The 21,373-nt window shown below is 42.3% G+C and overlaps 2 long non-coding RNA genes across 2 annotated transcripts in view; one reads left to right on the top strand and one right to left on the bottom strand.

Annotated features, from left to right (window-relative positions):
* LOC309380783 overlaps positions 1-21,373 on the top strand; it is a 249,884-nt gene that overhangs the window by 24,824 nt on the left and 203,687 nt on the right. The gene's annotated exons all lie outside the window — the stretch shown is intronic.
* Positions 1-21,373, bottom strand: part of LOC309380737 — a 100,996-nt gene that overhangs the window by 6,327 nt on the left and 73,296 nt on the right. The window contains exon 2 of the long non-coding RNA XR_014173093.1: positions 20,060-20,240. This is a non-coding gene — a long non-coding RNA (uncharacterized lncRNA). The remainder of the gene's footprint in view (positions 1-20,059; positions 20,241-21,373) is intronic.

The following is a 21,373-nucleotide window of genomic DNA, read 5'->3' as shown; positions in this document are numbered from 1 at the left end:
TGTGCCGCTGGAGCACAATTTCTGTTCTCATCCTGAAGCAAAGTTCTTAACCCGAGGTACTATTTCTGGGTTAGCAGAGTCTGTAACCTGAAGCGTATGTAACCTGAGGTACCACTGTATTTGATTGATACTTAGGCACCTTGGGGACTTAAATGTGACCTTAGGAATCACAGAACCTAGGACTTCCAGTGCAGGACCGAGTTCAGTCCTGAGTGAGAAGCCCCTTTCTCAGCCATTGTGCCTTTCATGAGTTAACCAGCCCATCTATAACTGCACCAGGCATTTACTTATCTGTAGTGGTCGCAACCCTGTAACGTACCCTCCAAATGTCCTGACTTTCCAGGGGCAGCCCTGGAATTAAAAAAGCCATCTTGGCTTCTGATTTGATCCCGGACTGTCCATATTTATCCCCCTGATGCCGCTGCTGCTGAGCTCGGGGAGGAAGAGGAGCTGCCACATATCCCAAGTGGAAGTGGTGGGAGCTGCAAGGGAGCATCTCCATGGTCGCTGCTGCCAATCTCCTTCCTTGGGCAGCTGGTAGTGGCTGCTGGAGAGTGAGCAACAAGGAGAAGCTGCTGCCTCAGAGGCCCAGCCCCAGGTGATGCTCTGGCTCTGAGGGGCAGGCAGAGGGCAGAGCTGCCCTTCGCCAGGGGGAAAGTAGAGCGGAGTGCAAGGAATCTTGATTTTTCTTTTTTTTAAAAATGCTTTGTGCATCCGTGTCTAATCTTGGCCCCTTTCTAAAATTTATTTGTTGGTGTGCAGTTTTCTTTTTGTAAATCTACCAAAGAATAAAATAAAATCTGGATTGAAGGGTTTTCTCAGGACAGTGGAGGGCATGTGGGCTGTGTCTCATGTTGGTGGCACTCACCCTGTTATGTACTGAAGTTCTTACCCTGGGCCAGCAGGGGGATACTGTAGATAGTTTTCACTCAGGTCCGCATATGCAAATAAGGAATTGAAAGTGACATTCAGTGATTGGATAGTACAGAAAGTTGTTACTGTTGCTTTGTGGTTGAGCTCTATATAAGTAGGTTGTCTGAACCCTTCAGTTCAGTTCTGTTTTGTTCTGGCCTGTGAATAAAAAAGAGCTGTCTGAAGAATCTTAACACGCCCCTCTTCTGATGGGGGGGCAAAAATAGGGGGTCGAGGAGGGTCAGTTGAGGGGGAGTGAGAAATGTCCCTCTTTTCAGCTGAAGAATGATGGCGGGTGTGCTGTAAAAGGGTCAGTATAGTAGCTCTGAACATCTGAGGTCTGTCAGTTCTCCTAAGTACCTTTTGAAACTGCGCGTGCAATTTCTTCTCTGCATGATAAGCCTTGAGCCTCAGATATATGAAAACTGACATCCTGCTTTAAAAAGATGCTGCGATGGCAAAATTGCTAGTTTTGACAATCTGCCCGTGGAGGCCTATCGGAGTTGTGATTAACCACAAAAGCATTCTGCAGGCTCATTCATAACTGTCATTCATCTTAGGAGCCTGTGGAGCAAGTCTTAGGCACATCTGGCCAATATTGCACCATGCACATAACTGAAGCATTTGCAACTGGGAAACTAGAAATACCAGCAAAGCTTTGCCATTTCCAAAGCTTCTATGCTTGATTTCCAAAGCTTCTATGTCTTGATTAAAACTTACTTATTTTTCATAAACACAGTACTCAGGGCAGCTGTCCAAGGAAACTAGCACAGGACGTATGATAGTTGAATCTCGTTCCAGACTTGGGGGACCTTTATGCCTAAAATGAAGCCCTATGGAACTGGAATACAAGTTAAGGTGCTTTTCTTTACCCAGCGGATATTAGAGATATTAAACGGTTACCACGGATGAGTTACATTTGCTGGATTTGTTTCCTCCTAATTGACCCACACTTTATTATTGGTTCCTTTGAGCTTATATTCCTGTGGTGGTTCGTATAGTTGGAGAGAGATTAATTGAAGCTATATAGGATGATTAATAATATGGGGAGGCATGTTCTGCTGAATAAAATGTGCATCTGGCACAAGTTGTCTTGCCAAAGGAACTGCTGGGTTCTGGAGCCTGCCTCATGTAATCAGGACAGTTTGCCTTAGGTGATCCGATTGCCCTTGTGGTCTAAAATGTAAAGGACCCAAAATGCATCGCTGGATATGCACAGAGTAATGAAATATCACCTGAGTCAAGAGGAGGGCATTGGGAGCAACACCTCTCCTCACATCCTGTGAGCACGTGGAGAGAACGAATCGAAAGGGCTACCGAGGTGAGGATGTGTTTAAATTGCTTTTCTGCAGTTAAATGGCACTCCTGAGGCAATGAAAATACAAAAGTACCATAATTCTGGTTGTGAACCGCATGGTGATTTCTAACATTTTGGTTTCTTTACATATGCACAACTTAGCAGGGTTGTTGTTTTGTTTACAGGGGAGCTGAAGCAAGCCAGAACAGAGTTCTGAGCAACCTGCCAGCACCCCAAAACCTCCCCAGCTGCTTTTGCTAGAAACCTGTTGGCAAGCCATGATTGGCTGCAGCTCTTAGCTGAGTGGACATTCAGTGGTAAACCTATGAGGTAAAATGCACCAGAGCCAAGAGGGCATGCCATGACCTGCAGCTTTCAGAACTGGATTCTGGGTTTTCTCACCTGATAGCATCTACCACTTGAGCTCAGGTCCTCGTCTGTACAAATATATTTCACTTCATTTCAACACCTTTGTTTCACTTTTGCTGTATCAATCCCCATTTCTGAATAATAATAATAATAATAATAATAATAATAATAATAATATGTGACTGGATTGCCCTAGCAACTCTGGGCAGCTTTTATTGGGCATGCTGGAGATCCGACAGCAGAAGAAGGACACAGAGGACATCTTACTTGAGAATCAGAATGAGATAAAATGACATGCTTTCATCCAGAAAGCTGTAGTTGACCTGCTTGTTTCATTCTAGCCTGCCTGTTATTTTGTGCGCGGGGGGCGGAAGCAGTATGCAAAGAAAGTGTTGACACAGTGGAGATTTGGATGCTTGTTTTTTTAAAGGCAAAACAAAACAAAGACGCAGTGTCCCTGTAACATGCAGGGGTGTGCCTCTGTCTGTGGAAGTGCAGCATTTACAACCCTGATGAGCTGTCCACCTTATTTCCATTTGCAAATCCTCAGAGGTTGAGTGAGCAGTGACCTGCAAAATGTGCAGCAGCGTTTTAAATGAAAAGAGTGGAAAGGAAATTCACAGTAGAGAGGCTGCACTCTTCAATGTCTGCTGACCAAGGGAAAATTATAAACACATATACAAAGCTAGTCAGGAATGTAATTATTTGTGCCTTCCAGCTGCATCTTGATTTTCAGTCAATGGTTGTTTGCATCTCTCTTGCTTTCAGAACCTAATGTTACAGTGGAGGAGCTTCTGAAGCATATTCCGAAATGACTCTGAGGGACCGACACAATTAAGTGAATCTGAAAACTAGAGGTACTGGTAGCTAGCTGTCCATGTCAGACCTATAAATCTTTTGCAGTCTTTTGCACCTATATTATACAGGAAGATTGCACACAGCTCTGAATGGATCCAAGGGGCAAAATAAGAAACGGCTTCTATGACTGCCACATTTATTGTGCCACAAGCTTGTACAGGCAAGAATATTTCATAACTGGCATGAAGGGCACTGTGAAGGTAAACACATTTTGAAGGCAGAGGTATTGTACATGAATCAGTTGATTAAACTGAAATATAATTCAATCACTAGGAGAGAGCATACTCATAGATTAAGTCTAAACACACCTCATGGTTGCAGTCTGGTATCTAATAATAATAATAATAATAATAATAATAATAATAATAATAATAATATATTTATACCCCACCCATCTGGCTGGGTTCCCCCAGCCACTCTGGGCGTCTTCCAACAAAATATTAAAATACAGTAGTCTGTCAAACATTAAAAGCTTCCCTAAACAGGGCTGCCTTCAGATGTCTTCTAAAAGCCTGGTAGTTGTTGTTCTCTTTGACATCTGGTGGGAGGGCGTTCCACAGGGTGGGTGCCACTACCAAGAAGGCCCACATGCGAGACTTGCCCAACCAAATGAAAATCAGTCAGATTTATCAGTGAACACTAGTTCCATAGCCTCATAACCTTTGTGCTTCTAAACATCTTTTGATTAAGTGGAGTGGCCGTGAGATCAGAAATTGGCCACTTTGGGTTTGGAAAATATCAGCATTTCCATTTCTAATGTCAAATATGACCCCTTCAGATTTGCAGAGACTGAACAGACACCAGTACAGTGGACCAAATTTTGGAATGACATCAAAATCTAAAACCTTTGTGGATATTTCTCTGTGAAATATGCACATGAAATTGTTGGTTTCTGCTTTCTTCTCTGTGCAGCGAAGTGCTTGTCACGAGACAGGTTGTTTACATTCCACAGAGTCTGTACTGTTGGTGGTTTTTCCCACGGGAACGGGAGACTGGATATGACGTACACTGGTTTCCTGTTTTTCACTGTTCTTTGCAGTTTCAGTTTGTGACTCTCTCCGTGCTTTTGAGGAGAGATGACGCTTTCTCTGCTCCGGCAGAGGGAAAATGTTTTTCTGTAACTTACCAGCTTTGAACTGTAAATAAAGTAGTATAGAGCATGTTGGCTCATACTTTTCATCATTCCGCTGTGCACTGGACACTGCTTATCAACAACATTTGGTTTCGGGCCCAGAAAAATGCAGTGTTTTGAGGATGGACTTCAGAAGTCGGGCTCCTGGCAGAGGAACAAAGGAGCAAGAAACGAAGTGCCGGCAAAGCATCGGAACAGCGGCAGAGGAACGGAACGCACGGTATCTGCTCTGCGCGTCAAAATGATTGATGAAGGTATGTGCTACTGCTCCAGGCAGCCTGCCAGCTTCTAATTAATGGCTTTATGGCTGGACTTTGAACTTTTATAGCCGGTTTTGCCGCGGCACAGGCAAATGGCTCAAAGGGACGCTATGCTGGGGGAAAACGAAAGTAAAGTGCAGCTGCAGCTCTATGACGCAGCAAGAATTTAGCACAGCATAGAGAAAGCACTTGGGGACTTTCACTTTTGAGCTTGCCTTTTGGGAATGCAGTTTGAAACAGCTGCAGATAAGCAACGCAGCATACCGAAAGGCGCAGGCTCAAAGGCAGAGGCTGTTTTGAAATTGCCTTTGGATTAAAGCAGCTTGATTTAAAGCAGCAGCAGACAAGCAGAAATGGCGACTGCAAAGCTAGCTGATGCTTTTGGGATTCCTAAGCTCAATAAGAAAAATTATGCGGACTGGGTTTTGTATGCAGAGGCAATTCTGCGGAAAGAGGGTCTGTTTGAGGTGATTACAGACAACCCCCCAGCTCCAATTACAGATGAATGGAAAGCTAAGGATTCTAAGGCAAGGGGAACTCTTACGTTGATAGTATCCCCAGAAGAGCTCTGTCTATTGCGTGATAAGACCTCAGCCAAAGAAATTTGGGATGCTTTGAAAGAGGCTCACTTGAGGACAGAAGCTGGGTCCACTATGTTTTACTTCAACAAGCTGCATAATATGGCTCTTGCTGAAGGTGGAGATGTGCGTATACATCTGATGGAGATGCAGAATCTGAGACATGAGCTGCAACAGAGAGGACTCAACTTTCCAGAGGCTGTGTATTCCTTCATGATACTACAATTTTTGGGTTCAGGTTGGGAGTCTGTTGCGACTCAGATTGCTATACAGCCAACTGCTCAGCTGACAGTGAACTATGTTACTGCCGTGATATTGAATGAAGCGGATCGCCGCGGTGCTAGCTGCATCAACAAGGGGGAGACTTCACAGTCGTCATCCCGCAGTGCAGTGGAACCACCAGATGGCGCCAAAGCTTTGAAGGCAGTGAAATGCTACTCGTGTGGACGTCTAGGCCATATGAAGAGGGAATGCAAATATCCCAGGGCCAAGACAGAGCAGCGCAGCGAAAGCTCATCGCGTGGAAAAGGCCAGAGCAAAGGCAAAGGTCCGGTGTCCAGGACAACGCAGCACAAGGCAATGGTCTCACGCTACGCTCCAAAGGTTGCAGAAGTTGCAGAGGTTGCAGAGGTCCAGAAGACGTCTAGATCTTTCTTCGTTGTTGATTCAGCTGCAACGCACCACATGTGCAACGATAAGCGACTGTTCATGTCTTTTACACCGCAGGAAGGTGCAATTCACCAGGCGGATGACCACACAATCCCCAGTAAAGGCTACAGAACTGTTGTTCTTCACAGTTTGGACTTATCGATACAGGATGTGCTTTATGTGCCGGATGCGAAACATAATCTGCTTAGCGTTGGACAGCTGATTGAGCGGAAAATTGACGTTTCCTTTAAGAACAATAAGTGCATCATCACAAAGAAAAATGATTATCAATTGTATGCTGAATTTGTTGATCGTTTGTTTCTTTTGTATTATGATGATGTTGTGCAGGATGACACTTGTTGCATTGCAGGTTCTAACAAAAGTTTGCATGCAGAATGTATTCATGATTTTCACAGGAAATTTGCTCATTTGCATTTTGAGGCAGTATCTAAAATGCCTGCCTTGGTTGAAGGTATGACTATTAAACCCTGCAGGTACCACATGAAGTGCAAGGCATGCGCAGCAAACAAGGTGAAAATGGCTGCGAAAGGTAAGGTGTCTAGTAGGCAAGCTACAGAACCATACCAGGTTGTTCATGCTGATTTGGTTGGACCACTAGCGCCCTCTTTGGGTGGGAATAGGTACTTCATGGTTCTCATTGATGCATTTTCCAGGTATATTTATGTGTACAATCTCAAGCAGAAATCAGAGGCTTTTCCTAGGTTCAAGGAATTCTGTGCTTGGTTGGGAAATGTGCATGGTAAGAAGATTAAGATTCTTTTCACCGACCGGGGGGGAGAGTTCACTTCTCAGCAGTTTGAAGCTTTTCTGGCTGAGAAAGGAATTCAACACGATTTGTCTAGTCCTCGCTCGCCATGGCAGAATGGGCTTGCGGAACGAGCAAATCAAACATTGCTTCAAGGGTTAAAAACCTTGCTGCATGATGCAAATCTTCCAGAGAGTTATTGGGCCGAAGCTCTCTCATGTTTCACTTACAGTTATAATCGCAGGTTGTCTTCAGCGATTGGTTGTACCCCCTATGAGAAGATGTTTGGCAAGAAGCCATACATCAAACACATGAAAATTTTTGGTTCTGACATGTGGGTTCACTCACCACAACACTCCAAGTTAGACAAGCGTGGATTGCATGGTATCTTTCTAGGTTATCAGAAAGGTTCTTACAGAATAATGATGACTGACTCTAAGGAAATTAAGCTCACAAGAAGTGTTGAGTACAATGCCAAGTGGGGGGAGAATGTGGGAATTTTCCAATGTTATCCTGATGACAGTGATGAGACTGAGGATAGTCAACAGCAAAAGCAACCGCAACAACCCACACCCACTGATGAAGGTTCTGATTCTGAGTCTGAAACTGAATCAGATGATTCAGAGGATTTCAAGAGTGCGAAAGCCTCTATGCGACCCTCTGAAAGCTCTGATCTAGAATTGGAGGAACCATTGTTCACAATAGGTCACTTTTCTCCTAAGAAGGAAGAGGAGAGTGTTGAAGACTTAAGGCTAATTCGTAGGTCACAGAGAGCCACAAAAGGCAGACCTCCAAAGAGATTTGCTGATGAGTTTGCTAAAATAGCGGTAACAGCTGTTAAAAGCTCCAAGAAGGTTTTTGAACCTTCGAGTTTCCAAGAAATCCAGGATTTGGATTCAAAGGAAGCTGAGCCATGGTTAAATGCCATGAAGGCTGAGCTTGATTCCTTGGAAAGGAACAAAACATGGGACCTTGTTCCAGTAGTTCCAGGAATGAAATTGCTTGGAAGCAAATGGGTCTTCAAAGCGAAGACTGATCAAAATGGCAAGATAGACACAAAGCCAGGTTGGTAGCCAGAGGTTTTGCACAGGTACCAGGTGAAGACTATCACAAGACCTACTCACCCACAGTGAGGTATGAGAGCATTAGGCTTATGCTCAAGCTAGCTGCAGAGGAGAATCTACACATTAGTCACCATGATGTGAATACAGCTTTTCTGTACGGATCTCTAAATGAATCACTTTATATGCTTCCACCTGATGGCGTACAGGTAAAACAGGGATTTGTTTGTGCTCTGAAAAAGTCCCTTTATGGTCTCAAACAAAGTGCACGGTGTTGGCACACAAAACTCACTGAAGTATTGTTTTCTCTAGGTTTTAAGCAAGGGAAATCTGATCCATGTGTATTTGTCAAAGAGGAGGGGCAAAAGAAACTGTATTGTTTGTTTTATGTTGATGATCTTTTATTCTTTTGGAAAGATGTCACAATGTACAATAACGCCCTAGCTCAACTGAAAGAGCACTTTGACATGAAAGATCTTGGTGAGGTAAACAACTACCTATCTCTGGAAATAGAGAGAGATCAAGATGGTAACATTCTAGTACACCAGTCACGGAAAATTGCTGATGTGTTAAGCAAACTAAACCTGATGGATGCTAATCCTGTAGACACACCGATGATAACAGGTTATCAGGTAGATGACACTGAAGAAGCATTTTCTGACACTACACTGTACAGAAGTGTGCTAGGCAAGCTAAACTTCATTGCCAGATGTTCAAGACCAGACATTGCTGTTAGCTGTAATTTGCTAAGCAGACTAGTCAACAATCCTACTGTTAAGGATTGGAAAGCTCTGAAACGCATAGCGCGGTATTTGAAAGGCACTATGCATTACAGACTGAGATTTAACAATCAGAAGTCTGGTGGTCTTGAGATATTTGCAGATGCAAGTTTTGGAAGTGACACTACAGACAGGAAAAGTACGTCTGGAGTTTGCTATAAGTACAATCAGGGTCTATTTGATTGGTCATGCAAGAAGCAAACAACAGTTAGCTTAAGTACTTGTGAAGCTGAACTGAATGCACTGTCTTATTCACTTAAAGATTGTGAATGGTTGTTACAATTGTGCAAAGACATGAAAATTCCTGTCAAATGTCCAATCCAGGTTTACCAGGACAACAAAGCATGTTTGGCTTTGCTGAATTCTGAAGGTTGTAAGCAAAGCACGAAGCACTTGCAATTGAAATTGCAACATGCTAGGGAATGTATTCAGAAGGGACTCGTAACGGTGTCCTATATGCCAGGTAATGAAATTCCTGCTGATGTATTGTCCAAGATTGTATCAAGGGATCAACACTGTACCTATGTGCAGAAGTTGGGTTTGTACTGATATTGTACGAACACGCTGCCCAGAGATGTTCACAGAAAGGGGGAGGATGTTGGTTTCTGCTTTCTTCTCTGTGCAGCGAAGTGCTTGTCACGAGACAGGTTGTTTACATTCCACAGAGTCTGTACTGTTGGTGGTTTTTCCCACGGGAACGGGAGACTGGATATGACGTACACTGGTTTCCTGTTTTTCACTGTTCTTTGCAGTTTCAGTTTGTGACTCTCTCCGTGCTTTTGAGGAGAGATGACGCTTTCTCTGCTCCGGCAGAGGGAAAATGTTTTTCTGTAACTTACCAGCTTTGAACTGTAAATAAAGTAGTATAGAGCATGTTGGCTCATACTTTTCATCATTCCGCTGTGCACTGGACACTGCTTATCAACAACAGAAATACGCATTTTGACTGTGCCTTGATTTTTGATGATTTCCTACAAGTGTCTTCATAGATATGAAACAAAGTTCAGCATACCCTCCAACATTTCTTTGATGAAAATAGGGACATCCTAAGGAAAAGTGGGACATTCTGGGATCAAATCAGAAACCGAGACAGCTTCTGTAAATCCGGGACTGTCACGGGAAAATAGGGACACTTGGATGGTCTGCGTTCAGGCAAAATTCCCATGTATTTGAAACTTGTATTCTTGGTTTGCTGTATATGAACGTGCTTGCATTAGCTTTTATTCTCCAACGTCCCCTACACTGTTTGACCACTGAGCGGCAGCACAAACATAGCTCTGTACTTAAATAGTTCCCGACAAATCTGCAACCATGAAGCTGTACAGGGAGTTTACTGAGTTGCCACTTCAGTTGTTCTACCGGTACCTGGGAAGAAATAGGAGCCATTAGACTAAAAATATAAGGATGCTTAGAAAAGGCAGGGCCCTGGTATCTTCATGGGGGTTAAGCTATTTCTGCCTGGATTGATATTCTTTGTTGTTACAGAAATTATATTTGGGGAAGTGTAAAAACAGGGATATACATAAGCGGCTTTCCAAAGCAATGCTTTAAAACATCCTTCTTTAAAAACCTTTAATATTATGAGACCTGCTATATCCAGTAATACAGAATGTTTAGTTAAAACGAGGATTATATCTTGAAATGTACCATTTGTGCCAAACAAACCTAAGCCTACTTTGTAGTCTACATGCAATAGATGGAGGTGAAGGTCTTGCTGCCAGGAGATATGGCAATGTGGGGGAGAGCGTTGCAGTTCTGTACATAAGGGGATTCCAGTGAGGGGGCTTGGGGACCTTAACTGACACTGCCAATTTTGGTTTGTCTCAGTTTCTCATTCCTCCAATATTAAGTTCAGCTCTCCACATTTCCTCATCTGCTCCAGATGTTGAAAGCCACCTTGAGCATGCTTTTAACTATGGAAAGGTGGCATAGAAATAATGATGGGTTTGTGATTTTTTAAAAAAAAATCTTCTGAAAATGCATCAGCATTTTTGTGTGAATTTCTCCTTATACTCATTTCTGTATGCAATTTTATCCAATAAACCTGAGGGTTTTTTTGCAAAGCAGTTTTATCCAGTTCAATGCACTTCTGTATGCTGTTTTCACTAATGTATGCATTTTCAAAAATGCACCAATATATGCATATTTGTACGCAGTGCCGGATTTATGTATAAGCTAAACAAGCTATAGCTTAGGGCCCCACTCTCTTGGAACCCCCCAAAAAATCTAAAGGGGGGAAAAACTGGATATACATTTCCAAAATATAAGATAAAAAACAAATAAAATCAAATCTACATACAGCAACAGTGTTTTGTGCTGTGTAGGCTCCTATGATGTAAGTAAATGGCTTTAAATACCTGTTAGGTCCATAAATGACCATATAGCATATATTCAACACAAAAAGCAGCAACAATTTGTTGTTGACAAAGGACAGCTGGACATACAAAGGGCCCCATTACCTTCAGTAGCTTAGGGCCTCATCAAACCTAAATCTGACTCTGTACACATTGCTTGGCTAGAGAACTGCATTGAAAAATTCAAAGAAGTGCAGATGCTAAAGGATGATTGTTTTGGAAAGCGCGAGTTTGTTAGGTTCATCTTTAAATGCAAACTGAATTGAATTTCTTCCCCATCCTTACTCTGGAGGCAAAGTCTCGAGTGGGGGAAGGGGGGTAACCTCGAGTCTTCCAGGCATTGCAGGAGTACAGCTCCCATAATCCCTGACCATAGACCAAGCTGGCAAGGGCTGATGGGAGCTAGAGTCCAGCAACATCAGGAGAGCCCCAGGTTCTGCCGATATTCCCCTCCCTCCATTTTATCTGGCCGGGGGCGGGCGCATCCAGCTCAAAGGTCTCATTCAGGTGACTTCAGTCCTGCCACAGCAAACCTTCTTTTCAGAGGCTGTATGTGTGAATTCAGGCCTGTTTTGGAGGAAGGGGCAGTGGGAAATGGCGGGTCTTCTTTATAAAACTTTGGAAATCACTCATACGAGGTGACCGTCATTTCTTCATCAGGCAACACACATCACACGTTATTCTTTAATTAATATTATTGCAAACGTGTTAAGTTAGGTGCTCTTGTGACAGCAAGGATCTAAAGAAAATCAATACTGGTTGCTTTCTAAAAAGCAGACACTTCATAATGAAGAAGAATGCATAGCATGGCAAAGATCTATGAATACTAAGCACCTGCAGGATGTTTTGGGCCAGGGACCAGAGGTATTTTCAGCTGGCCAAATTTGTTTTTCCTCTCTCTCTTTTTACAAAGAGACTTTCTTCCTTTTCTGGTCAACACTGTTGAGAGACTACAATACAGTGGTACCTCAGGTTAAGAACTTAATTCGTTCTGAAGGTCCATTCTTAACTTGAAACTGTTCTTAACCTGAGGTACCACTTTAGCTAATGGGGCCTCCTGCTGCCGTTGCACCACCGCCATGCGATTTCTGTTCTCATCCTGAAGCAAAGTTCTTAACCCGAGATACTATTCCTGGGTTAGCGGAGTCTGTAACCTGAAGCGTCTGTAACCTGAAGCGTCTGTAGCCCAAGGTACCAATGTAATTATAAATTAGCAAGCTACATGGGCATTCATTTAATAAGGCCCTTTTGATTTTAATAAAGCACCCCAGCTCTGGTGGCCACAGTCTTCTTGTGTGTATTATACATTCAAAAGTGGAGCCTGTCATAATTTTGCAGGAAAGAAATGAGAAACCCAAGAAACTGGTTGTATCCAGTGTTCTGCATGCTTTGTTCCACCAGCAGAGCAAAGAAATCATTGAGTGACTTTAACTTTCTGCTACATTGCACATAGCACTTTGTCTGAATCTAACCCATTGTGTGTGTACAGGAAAGAAAATTCTTTCTGAAAAGATATCTGTCTTTTTGAGGATCTCAGAAATGGGTTGGTAACTTTCATGCAACTGTGGATGCGTCAACCTTCCCCACAGCACCCTTCTCTGTGTGTGACAGGAGTGATCCAGGTGTGGAAACATTGGAGAGTCATGGAAATTGGCTTGGCTCAGGAAAACATTGCTCTGTTACTTCTCTTAATAGCTTTTGATTCATTCCAAGCCAACCAAAGGAATATAGGTGGAATGGCTGCTGTGTAAATGTGCTTGTGCCTAGGACAGAAAATAATTTGGTTTCGTTCTTACATCTGGATACTAAACAGCTATTTTCCCCAAACCTGTCATGTTGCACTAAGTAGTAGTCAGGTTTAATGCATAGCTTTTAAGTTTTCCAAATGATTTGAAGATAAAAGCTTTGGAAACATAACCGCAGGAAAGAAATTGCATTCAATAAAGCTGAAGCAAGCTACCAGGTATTATTTCATACCTTATCATATTAGAAGCAGAGGTGATGTTGTACACCTCTGTGTTTTGTTTCCTATACTTGGATTCCTTGGAAACTGGTTGGGAATTTTGTACCATAATCCAACTATGTACCCATGGCTGTCTCGGATTTGTGCATGTCAAATTCTCCACTGTTATGGATACTTCTAATACCCAACATGATTGCCTCAAAATGTATCCTTGGGGAAGACATCCTGCAATTGGAATGCTACTGCAAACTAGTCCAGGTCTTGCCTTACAATACAAGGGCATGCAGAGTGGAGCCTCATTCATAGGATGGGGAAAGTACTATATACAGCACATAAGGGATGTTCAGATGATATTGTGTTGGGTGTGTTTGTGTGTGCTGTAGTGTTATGTCTAGCTAACATGCTAACCACATGTGTGAAAACAGGGGTCCTTTGCATGCCCATGTATCAAATCTCCTCATGTGGGGACAGGGTGGGGTCCAAGACCAATCAGGATCTCCCCTTATCTGGAGCACCACTATTCGCTTCACATTTATGGGGGGTCCCTTTTTATGCATGCTCCATTGTGTGGGAGGATGGCTTTTGCATCCAACCAATATGAATAGCACCACTATCTTTATGCTTATGTCCTGGTCTTTCAGCTAGCAGACTTGGTGAATGCCTTGTTTAAATACACCTCTTTCCCTTGCATTATATCTCACCACAGTTCTGAGACAGCGAACGGCAGGCTTCCTTTTAGGCGAAGGCAGTCTAAATGACAGATTGGCAAGAAACAGAAACCTGTTTTGTTAGGTTTACTTCCATGAGATGATAAATTTCTTCCACTACACTAGACAGCTTTGTACAATATAGGCTAAAATGAGTTTTTGATCCACTACTTTCTATCCAGGGATGAATATTATGTCCACCTCTATAATATCAGAATGTTAACTATATTTCAGTAGCACAAAGGCAGTTGAAAATATGTTCTCCTCATTCTAATGCTTTTTTGAAATGCCTCCTGGAATATTTTCTTCCTATCGCTCCCCCTTTTTTCTTTATTTTCTCTCTTTTATATTTCTCTATGAATAAAACAGATATTTGAATTATTACCGAAAGGTTGCCTCAAATCCATGGCCTAAATTAGGTGAGGCCTCAACGTCTGCCAGTTGACCCTAGCAACACATACTTACGTTCTGTTTTTGGAACATTCTGCACAAGTCTTTAAATGGATCAATATCAATTATTAGAAAGACAAAACAATCTTGTTGCTGTCATGTCTGCCACACTTTCCTGAGCTGTGTGAAGTTTCAGGGGTGCAGCTCTTGTTTCCTTTAGGAGGCGGTCACTGGAGCGTTATGGTGTTTGGTAATATTTGGATTCATGTATACAGGCTGAACATAGGTAAGTATGCACAGGCTAAACATTCTAATAGAAAACCCCACTGTCTTCTATCAGACAACCAGTCTCCCAAAAGGGACTTTTCAGAACCTAAAAACTAGACCTCTGCTTCTTTACCTGTGTCTTTCTCAAAAAATGCAGTCTGCATCCTTTGTACTCTTTCATAGACAGATAGACACACACCTACATTACGATATCCTTGGGTCAGGGAAGAGGGATGCATTTGCTCCAATCAGGAAGATCCAGCTATTGAGAGTCATAACCCAGCAATTTCTCTTAAAAAAAAGGAAAATACTAACAGACAGCTAGCAGGTTTGGCCAACCTAAGGAGTCCTTCATTAACTCCATTAACCTTCACGCTTACCCATGCTCACAACAATATCATACAAACCAGTGGGAATTGGTGCCCATTGGAACTAGAAGGCCAGAAGGCAGGGAGCCACAGCCAATGCAAATAGAGCCAAGTAACTCTGGTTTGTCTCCGTCGTCTTCTCTGCTGAGTTCTACAAAGGCAACACTGAGGCTAAGGAAGAGGAATCTGTCAGCCAGGGCCACTCCTTAGGCTGGTTTTAAGTAAGGAGAGGTGAGGGCAGGCTGAGGCTGGTGAGCAACGCCCTGTTTGCTCTGTGGACCGTCCTCCACTGACACAGACATGTTGTTCGCATTGATCTGCTAGCCTGCACAGTAGATATGGTGAATTGGAAAAGTACAGATGGTAAAAGGACATGCAACATACCTGTAAGGAAGGCATTACTGCTTCCTGTAGGTTCAGTTTAGTGGTCAAGTGCTGCCAGAGAACAGGGATAGGGAACCCATGGTCCTCCAGGTGTTGTTGGACTATACCTCCCATCATCCCTGACCATTGGCTATGCTGCCTGGGGTTGATGGGAATTGGAGTGCAACTATATTTGTATGGCCAAAGGTCCCCCATTCCTGCCACAGGAGGTAGAAGGTACATTATGCACCACCTGAGCCCATGTTTCTCGCTGAGCCTCAGCCACATCCTTTCTCTTCCACACAGGGGCTTAATATTGCAAATAGGACATTTAGACATGACATTTAGACGGGTCACTGATTACAGGGTTTATATTTTTTAAAAACAACAACACACAACTCACTTGATTTTTCTTTTTTTATTATTCATTTATTTCATGAAATTTATATACTGCTTGATTGTAAAACAACAACAGTAAAATCAAGAAAAAAGTACAACCTACTCTTAAGCATGCAAAAGTTAAATTATTAAAGCAAATTAAGACCACCTCAACTTTCTAAGCATCTGGGTAAGCTAAACAGGAATGCTTTTCCATGGAAAGGGTTAATCTGGATTAAATGGGGAAAGTTACAGGCTGGCATTTTGATGCCAATGTTGTGTGGCTGCTACAAACAACAACAACAGCCCTGCATGCAGGAGGAGCACTGATCCCATGTGGAAGCAAGGTTTCTGTTGTCTACATGGGCAGAATGCTATTCATTCTAAAGGAAAGTTTATTCTTCACACTTTTAGAAAATCACTTCTGTTGAGATTCACTATATGTTTTCCATATACTATAGTGACAGTACAGTCTCACACAAATAGGATTCCTATTTATCTAGAATTTGTATGCATTCTATGTGTCTACAACACTCTTTAGAGTGAGATTTTAAATGAGACTTTAGCCAGCATCTCTTCTTTTTTATAGGACTGGGTAGGAGGTACCCATCTTGCTTTGATTCTTGCCCACTGTTATTTTTCACCACTGTCAGCTCTTTGTAGTATAGTGTTTTCTCTCCAGGCAGATGAGCAACTGTGATTCTGCCATATGACAGCCACCCTATGTTCTTTCCAATCTGCCACCTCCCTGTTCTGACTAGCACATTAGGAAACCGGATAACCCTTCATCTTCACAGGTGGTGCTAAATTCCCCTCTTTCCCCTGATAGGAGCAATTTGATAAATAGGAGCCAAAAGAGGCACAACACAGCATTGTTTTTTCATCTTCTTGGAAGACGTTTGAAGAAACCATCAAGTTACGCACTTGCAGCTTCCAAATGAAATAACACTAGGCTTCAAGTGAGTGTTGTGCCAGAGGCCCTGTATGTAGTACAAAAGTTCACACTGGGTCTGAAATTAATCCTTTGGTCTTCAGTGTTCGCACCCCACTCTGCAAGCAGATGTAGTGGCAAAATTCCCACAAAACACATAGTTTATGTGCTTTGCACAATTTGTACAATATTCAGTTTTGCCTTTGGTTGTTGCATGTGTGAAATTTTGAATGTGTATGTTGATGGCATGCCGAATATGTATTTATTTAGGGTTTATTTTTTTAATGTAATGGACCGTGCTCCTAATAACAGTAGTGCTAATAAGGTGGCTAACCTAGCAGCATTGAAACTGGATGAAATGCTTCTGTACGTAAGAGGCAGTTGGCAATTTTAAGTCCTTTCTACCCTCCCATTCGCTCCCTCTGAATTTTGCTTTGAAACACACAAACATATCCTGTTAGAGAATGGGAGAAATTGATTTCATTTGCAGTTTTAGCTCCACAGTGCCAAATCTGTCTGGAGAAAGCTAAATGACTAATGGTGAGAATTAAATGTCAAATGTAAATTGCTTCTGAAATGAGCAGCCGACTTTCTCCTCTTTTCCAGCTTTAAGAGAAGTGGGGTTTTACTGAGAAATCACCTGGAAAATAGATTTCCCCAAAACTCACTTTATACTGCAACATTGGTTTCTAGATCTAAACTTTTCACGTTAGTATTTGGATTCTAGCTGGCTCTGGGTGTGTGAATCCCTGCACTGGCTTCTAGTTCTGTCCATAGAAAATAGCAACCAACATTAATAGTATCCAAAATTTTCAGCCAAGGCAGCTGGCTCACTGTATTTTGTGATAGGTTTGTATCCTCAGTACATTCAACTGGTTCTAGTGTATACATTATTCCAACTCTTTTTCCCAACCCCTCAGCCAATCAGAAGGAGAGTAGAGCTCGGGGTAACTTTTCATTTCCCTGAAATTATTAAGTTTCTTTTTCATTCCCCCAGAAGTCATTAGGTTTCATTCCTCCTCTTAAGTTTCTTTTTCTTGGGCCGAATGTTTGGCCCTTCTGTAGGCTTTTGATCCTTTTGAACAGAACACCCTTTAAAACTGAAAGCAGCCATTTTATAACTAGAAACGGAACTCAGAATGATTGAAATGATATCAATCCTTCACAGTGTGAATTGTGGACCTTATCTTAGATAACAAACCACATCATTTTCCAGCATGGCCATCCCACTCACAAATTCAGAGCAGACAGATTAGTCATTGGGGTGGAATTCAAGTTTTACTCAGAAAACATCTGCTGAAATTAATGGATCTAACAGTCATGTTCATTCATTTAAGTGGGCTTCCTGCGAGTAAAACGTAGCTGAATGCCACCCTGTGTGTCCAGGCTGCTTTCCTATCCTGTCTGAGAGCTTATCCACTGGAGAGTTTAACGTGGATTTAAAGCTGCTTGTCTCTCAGTTTTTCTGGTGTTATCTACATTATGTCCTCCTCATCAAATTTGCACCTCTCACTTTCTCGACATTGGTTCAGTCATACAGGAGAGAGAGAGCACATGGTAATGGAGACAGGGAAATTTGTTTTGCTTCTTCTATACTAATGATGGTATCCCTTGCAATGAAAATTTGTTGAATGGCTATATAATTTTGTTTACACTGAAATTTATTTTAGATGGCGTCAGTCCACAACAGTAGGGAAAACCGTGCGGTAAAATAAATTCAGAGGCCTTTCAGTATTACAATATGAAGATGCATTTGGTATCTTTCTTATGGTAAACAGTTCTCTCTTTCTGCATGAGGCACTGGGGGAAAAAATGTCATTTTTATTCAGAGTTCATGCTGGCCTCTTTGGTGTCATAATGTGTCCTAAGGAAATAATAAACAATTCTTTGCTAAATGCAGCTTGCTGACTGTAAAATGTGACAATGACTGGCCTTCAAGGACATTTGCTGCATTCTGCTCAGGTACTTGCACAGGAAATTTGGCATGCAGAGACTGAAAGACTCACATATTTCCCCTTCACTTTTAAAGGCAACGCATCTTTTTCTGTATAGAAGGGAAAAAACTGATTATTAAGATACATAAATACTAAGAAGTACTTGTTATAATAGCTAAAAAGGCCTTTGTTGAGTAGACAGCATGAATAATGAATTATATTAGTTTGGCTAGGATTTGGCTAGAACCTTGTGAGAAGGTTCAGAAGTTACAAAATCTCCCTCATGAGGCATTGCGTTGCCTGAGCTCAGAATGTAACAGCCGGGTTAAGGCAGCATTGATTGTACAAAACACCAATATGTCCAGTTTCAAATTGTTGGAAGGACAAGGTCTCGCATGATGGCAAAGGTGCATGCAGATGCTTTATATCCTGTCCCCCACCTTACATGACTCCCATTATGTAACTATAAAAAACAAAAAATGTTTTACTTACAGAGTTGCGCAGCATGCGTTTATTGATTAGCTCTCTTACTATTGTTTTCAAGGGAGAAATGCTTTCATATGTTATGAAGTTCAGACTAGATCTACTCCTACAATGAGATGGTGAAACTGGACTCATTCAATATGTCTAAACCATAATTAAATGTTTACACCAGTGTTGATAAGGCTGGGCACCATTCAGCACTCATCCAGCCTTGCAGTATGCTGTGCAGATGCTAGCTGCCCTTCCCAATAGCTTCCAGTCTCAAGAAACATCACCCGTCTTCCCTGGCATTCACCTCTGGGAATATCTTACCGTGATCCTTCCAGGGATGCTGCTAAGTTTCAAAACAGCACCTGCCAGGACCTGTTGGACTTAGCTGCCTTATTTGCTTGGAAGGAATTTTATCCAACCAGCAATAACACTCTCTTTAGAAACTACTGTCCTTCACAAGCATTTACGCAACATAAGAAAGCTGCAATTGAAATTATGGCAAGTGTATGTGTGCATACTCCAGTTGTTTTCCACCACCCACACTCCTCTTCTATTGCCATGGTGTGCTTTTCGTTGTGTTTATTTCTCGTAGCTCTTGGAGCCTTTCATTTCCTCCACTTTCCAGTCTCTTAAGTATGGTTTTGGCCTGGTTTTCTGGGCCAGATGGTTTGATCGAGAATGTAGGAAGGAATGACATATGTAAGATGGTTCATTCGATGAATCAAAAAGATGTCTGACTTCAGTCAATAGCAGCTGGCAATGAATCCTATAAACAGCCTGGGCTTTTTATTTTCAGCAGGAACTCACTGGAACTCAGTTCCGGCACATCTCACGTGGACACCATTCCATTCTAAGAGAACGAGGGATCACAATGAGTTCCGGCACCTCATTTTCTAGAAAAATAGCACTGTAAACAGCTATGTGTTGGTGTTACATTATGGTGAATGGGGATTCTTACTCTTCTAAGAAACCTCTCTCAGATGCTAAAGGTGGGAATGGAAGAAGAAGTCTGGTTCATTCTACCTCTCTCTCTCTCTCTCTCTCTCTCTCTCTCTCTCTCTCTCTCTCTCTCTCTCTCTCTCTCTCTGCTAGCATCCAACAAAATCCATAATTCCATATTATAAACATTCATGGTTCTGTTGGACATTTGTTGATTGCTTCCCCCCAGGACAAAGGAAGACGCATTTGCTTAAAATGTGTGCATTCTATTTTATAAGTATTGACGCAAGTTCAGAAACAATTGCCATAATATAAATAGAAAGCATCTCACCACCATGGGGAAGACTCTAACTCGGTGACCTGCGTGATTCTTACTGTGTGATTGCTCAGTCTGCCGTTACTTCAAGGTCTCTGCTCTCCCTTCTTTGTATACTTGATCTTTAAACTGGATTTTGACCAGAAAACCCTTCAGGTAGAACAGGTATTGGAAACCTTTCACCCTTCAGCTGTTGCTGAAACAACAACAACAATTTATTTGTATGGCGCCCATCTGACTGGGTTGCCCCAGCCACTCTGGGTGGCTCCCAACAGAATATTAAAAACACAATAAAACTACAACTCTCATCATCCCTGGCCATTGGTTATGCTGGCTGGGGCTCCAGTTGGCCCCAGCCAGCATGACCAATGACTAGGAGGGCTGGGAGTTGTAGTTCAATAACAAACATGGAGGGCCAAAGCTTCTTCACACCCAAGAAAGAGGATGACTTTGAATAGAAGAACATAAGAGCATCTGCAAGAAAAGTCCAAGTACAGAATCCATTCCCAGGCACTTGGACATGAATGGGAACAGTCAACCAAAGGTTTTCAAAGTTGATTGTCATTTAGTTCTCATTTCTCTATAACTTTGCCCACTGTGGTTGTTTGAGCCCTGAAAGACCTGCTCCTTGCCTTGCTGGCCTTTTTTCACCTCACCTGGGAGGGTGGGGACCTGACTGATTCCAGCTACAAGAAGCTGAGGTTTCCGAACAGACTCTTGAGTATTGTTTTGGGGGTTTTGTTGGACCAGGGTTGTTGCTGTTGCTGCTGTAGGTTTTTTTGTATCTTTATTTAAGGTCTTGTTGTGATTTATGTGGAAATTGTTCAGTTTGGTTGTGTATTCTTTATTTGTTAATGATTGCTTTTGTTATGCTGTAGTTATGCATTTTTTCTGTGTTGTAAGCTGCTTTGAGCATGGTTTGAACTGTGGAAAGGTGGCATACAAATACAATTACGTATGTATCTGACCCCACCCCAGTGAGATTTCGGTCACTGTTATTTTTATTTTACAGTTGTTTCTCAGGCTCTTCTCAGCTGGGATTTGCTAATGCCTCCTTGTGGATTCTTCAACCCCCACCCCACAATGAGAGCACACCTGAAAACAGCAAGTGAACCATGTTGAGGAGGGGCACTTAAAGCATCATCCCATGAAGCCATTCAAATGCATTCGTTTCTTGTCATTTATCCTAACCCTCTCAGCCAATTTACTGCCATGTTCCTGTTAAGCATGCCTAGCATTGCTGAGGTCAGCAGCGCTGAGGGCAAACTCTTCAGTATTCCTGGCATTTATAAGAGTCCTAATCTCCAGAAAGGGGGACATCTTGACATT

Source organism: Podarcis melisellensis (genome assembly GCF_964234715.1).
Source record: "Podarcis melisellensis genome assembly, chromosome: 11".
NCBI classification, from domain to species: Eukaryota; Metazoa; Chordata; class Lepidosauria; order Squamata; family Lacertidae; genus Podarcis; species Podarcis melisellensis.
Note: the sequence above shows the minus strand (reverse complement) of the source record. Positions and strands in the feature narration are given on the sequence as shown.